Source organism: Sapajus apella, unplaced genomic scaffold (assembly GCF_009761245.1).
Source record: "Sapajus apella isolate SASKATOON/1434 unplaced genomic scaffold, GSC_monkey_1.0 scaffold86, whole genome shotgun sequence".
Lineage (NCBI taxonomy): Eukaryota > Metazoa > Chordata > Mammalia > Primates > Cebidae > Sapajus > Sapajus apella.
Window position 1 is genome coordinate 391,858 of NW_022437026.1, and position 4,549 is coordinate 396,406.

The following is a 4,549-nucleotide window of genomic DNA, read 5'->3' on the forward strand; positions in this document are numbered from 1 at the left end:
GAAGAAATGAGAATATTTGCCAGTATAGTCAGCCATAGCTTATACCAGCAATTTATTTGTTCTTTGAATTCATACAAGTTACTATGCATATGATTCATGTATGTGCATGCCATATTATAAAGCACGTCATTGCAAAGGTAGGCTTTATTAAAGTTCATTAATTATTTCTTAAATTAACAAGTTGATATTATACGAATGGGAAAAATGTGTCATATTGAAGTTGACATCAGAAGAGATGGCTCCCTAATGGATCTTGTTAATGGATCTCACTCATCTACTTTGTGCTTTAACTTAAGCAGATTAGTAAATGTCAACGGCATGGATTTCTTCCATATATTTCCCCAAAACAAATAGTAAAAGGTCAGATCAATATAAAATTAAAGATTAAAATAATACCAATTACATACAAGACAAAACAGGAACAAAGAACCTGTATGGCATGTGAACTTTCAGAATTAACTGCAGGCCATTTCGACGATTAAATTGAGATATGTGTCTTCTGAATGTTTTCCAGAATCCCTTAGATTTCGTATTCTAACGAAACTTTGGGGATCCCCCACTGGTTCATAGGTATCCCAACTGGACAGCAGAGAAGACCATATGCTTTGCTAATCCAATTATCACCAGTACCCTTAGAACTCAAAATTAATTAAAACCCCTGAATGAGACACAGAGCTCAAAAATAGATGATGCTGAGCTTTTAATATGCAGATTTTAAGAACAAGAGAGAGTAATGTTTGGGTAGAGATGAGTCAAGAAAAATAAGCTAAATCATGCCTCCATCTGAATCTATTTCTCCATCCAATATCTGGGAGGAAAACAGAAAAGAAAGTAATTCAATCAAGTATTAAAAACTGATGCCTAGCTTTTAAGTGGGGTGAGATTTATGCTTTCTTTTCCTTGGAGAATAAAGGGGTGCAGAACAGAATAAAAGAGAGGAAAAGTTCTGGTCATTAGTGAAGAATGAAGAACATATGCTAATATTATCAACCGAATAATTACAGGGGTTGCATCTGTCCTGTCCATCTCTGTATTCTCAGTGTGTGACAATTGTGGGCATCCAATAAATGTTCATTGAATTAATAAATAATTGAAATCAGGTGGCATATATGTAGAATTTCTTGTGAGATGCATGCCCTTTTATATGTCATAGAGAAAGTGGACTGTATTCCAGACCATTCTTTTTTTTTATTGTACTTTAAGTTCTGGGGTACATGTGCAGATTATGCAGGATTGTTGCATAGGTACACTCATGGCAATGTGGTTTGCTGTCTCCATTACCCCGTCACCCACATCTGGCATTTCTCCATATCTGGCATTTCTCCCCAAGTTATCCCTCCCCAACTTTCCCACTCCCCCGCTGTCCCTCTTGCCCCCCTCAACAGACCCCAGTGTATGATGCTTCCCTCCCTGTGTCCATGTGTTCTCATTGTTCAACAACCGCCTATGAGTGGGAACATGCAGTGTTTGATTTTCTGTTCTTGTGTCAGTTTGCTGAGAATGATGGTTTCCAGATTCATCCATGTCCCCACAAAGGACACGAACTCATCATTTTTTATAGCTGCATAGTATTCCATGGTGTATATGTGCCACATTTTCCTTGTCCAGTCTATCATCAATGGGCATTTGGGTTGGTTCCAGGTCTTTGCTATTGTAAACAGTGCCACTATGAACATATGTGTGCATCTGTCTTTATAATATAATAATCTATAATCCTTTGGGTATATATCCAGTAATGGGATTGCTGGGTCAAATGGAATTTCTATTTCTAGATCCTTGAGGAAGCAACCACACTGTCTTCCACAATGCTTGAACTAGACCATTCTAACTATAAATTCTATACTATAGTTATAATTGAATATGAAATATGAGGTTGGGTTGGAAGAATACTAAGACAAAAGATACAGAAAGTATTTTAAGATAAGAGAATCAGAGAGCTGATTAGGAGACCATGTTGCTTGATACTTACTTATGCCTTAGATTGTGGAGGCGAATTGAAAAATACAGGGTCAACCATAAGAGCATGTGTGCACCTCAGGCCACACCTAAAGGTACCACAGCACTTCATAAGGTCTTTGCAGTCGTAATCATTTCTACAAGCAACCCCGGAACAGTAGGTGGAAATCTTAGATTGTTGCTTAGAGGCCTGTTTACCAAAACTGGGTCTAAATTTCTTTTGACTTGAGTCTTGACTGTAGCTCTGTCGCTTTGTGTCAAAAGGTTCTATAAATTCAGGACACGTACCCGGCTTGCCCTCAACTATGAAAGAAAAAAGGACTTGTGAGCTTTTTACCTTCTCTTATTTCTACCAGGAATTTAATTTCTTTAACAGATATGTCTATAATCTCCTTAATTATGCTCTTCTCTTAGCTGATTTTGCTGCTTAAATCATGTTTTAAAAGCACTACCAACTACATTTTTAAGGTTATAAACTGGCTGCTAGGCTATGTCCAATCTGATTATTGTAATACTTTGATAGATAGTATGTATGTATGAAATATACACATTTAGAAAATATATATTATATTTATATACATATGTAGAAAGTATATATTCAGAATATATATAGATTTAGTATATGTATGTTTAATTGGAATATATGCATTTGAAATAAATTGGGACCAAGAAATTACTTATATAATGTGGAAAGATGTTCAACTCATGTTTTTCTATTTTAATAGAGTTTTATTGCAGTGCTGTATACTATTAAAATATTTTCATACATGCATACATTTTTTAAATTACCAGATGTGCTCAAATGTAAGCTTACTTGGAATGTGGTATAGGACATCTAAATTGTGGATGATCAACAGATACAGAGAGCTTTAATTCATTCATCTACTCCCTTATATTTATTGAGTGACTACTGTGTATTCCAGAGCTGTCAGTACTGCAGACACAGTAGTAAATAGAAAAAACAAAGACGTTCTTTCTATTTTGTAGTGGACAAGATAGATAATAAAGATAAACTAGTAAAATTTACAGTATATTAGACAAAGATTACTGCTAAACAGAGTAATTAAATCAAAGGAGATTCCTAAAGGTATCTTGTGATGCTAAGGGTCCCTAATACTTTAACCCTAGTTATGTCATCTGCATAAATCGATTATTTTCAGAAGTTTTTGCACACTGTATATGTTATCTGTTCACATTTACTGTCATTCAAGAAGCACTGATCAAGCTTCACTAGGACTAACAGGAATAGCTCTCTTCCTTTACATGAGGTCAATTACATGAGTGTCAGAGGCTGGAGGCAGAAGGATCACTTGAGCCCAGGATTTCAAGACCAGCCTAGGCAACATAGCAAGACCCTGTCTTTACAAAAAATACAGAATTAGTCAGGTGTAGTGGTGTGTTTCTGTAGTCCCAGTTACTTGGGAGGCTGAGCTGGGAGGATCACTTGAGTCCAGGAGATCAAGGCTGCAGTGAGCTGTGATTGCACCACTACACTCCAGCCTGGGTGACAAAGTAAGACTCTGTCTCTCAAAGAAAAGAAAAGAAAAAAATAAACACACACACACACACACACACACACACACACACACACACACACACACCCGTAAATTAAATCGTAAATAAAACTAACACGGTTGTCTGAATTTACTTCCTAAAAAAGAAAAAAGGAAAAATAGTAGAATTATAGAATCAACCAATATTAATTTCAGCTTAAAACTGCATTTATCTTTTCTGTATAACCTGTAGTTTCCTTTGATAGAAGAGTAACAGAATTGGAGAAGCTTACAATCCTTTTCGTGGAAGAGCTATACATATTACAATTTTTCTTTCATCAGTCTGTTTAATTCTGGAGAAAAAAAAAAAAAACCTGACAAAGTGTTCTGCATAGTTCAGTTCATTCTACAACATTTTCTTTCACTATGAGTTTATTTAATCCTCTCAATTACCATGTGGGTAATTATTCTCCAATCCTTGCTTTTTTATCAGATGATAGTGATGCCTCTTACCTTCCTTTCCCTCACTCCCTCTTTGCTACTGTTCCGTGGTCGCAGTTTCAGGTGGCAGTTACATTATGCTATGTTACTTTTGCACATTGCACGATGTACTCAGTAACTAATTTTAGATGCAAGTCAGTCCCTGACCTGAGAGTAAAAGTAAAAAAAAATAACTTTTTCATCCTTTTTTTTTTTTTTTACTTTTCAGTTTAACTCTGCCCTTCATTTTCTATGTCATCATCTTCTCTGGCAGGCACTGCTAGCCCAAGGTCTCTTTCTCCTCTTTCTTGCTAATACAACTCTGATTTTGTTCAGGGGAGCAATGTGCCCAGTGGTTCTCAACTGGGAGCATTTTGGAAATCTTTGCTGGCTGATTTGGCTGTCACAGCACTGGAGCACCCTAACAGTCTTCAGTAAGTGAGGCAGGGCCGTTGGGTGTCCTGCAATGGGTGGAGCACCCACAAAAGAAGATGGAGGAGCTGAAATACAAGAGCCTGTCAACCTTCAGACTTCGCGTGATATACAAAATGAAACTTCTATTTGTTTAAGCTACAGTTAGTTAAGAATTGTATTACTTCCAGCTTAACATAATTCACAAT

At 36.4% G+C, this 4,549-nt stretch overlaps 1 long non-coding RNA gene across 1 annotated transcript; it reads right to left on the reverse strand.

Moving 5' to 3' along the window:
• Nucleotides 1–683: 683 nt before the first annotated feature.
• Nucleotides 684–2,250, reverse strand: LOC116534129. The gene is made up of 2 exons (XR_004261599.1): nt 1,970–2,250; nt 684–808 (listed from the first exon to the last, which is right to left on the reverse strand). It is a non-coding gene; the product is annotated as an uncharacterized LOC116534129 (long non-coding RNA).
• Nucleotides 2,251–4,549: the final 2,299 nt, after the last annotated feature.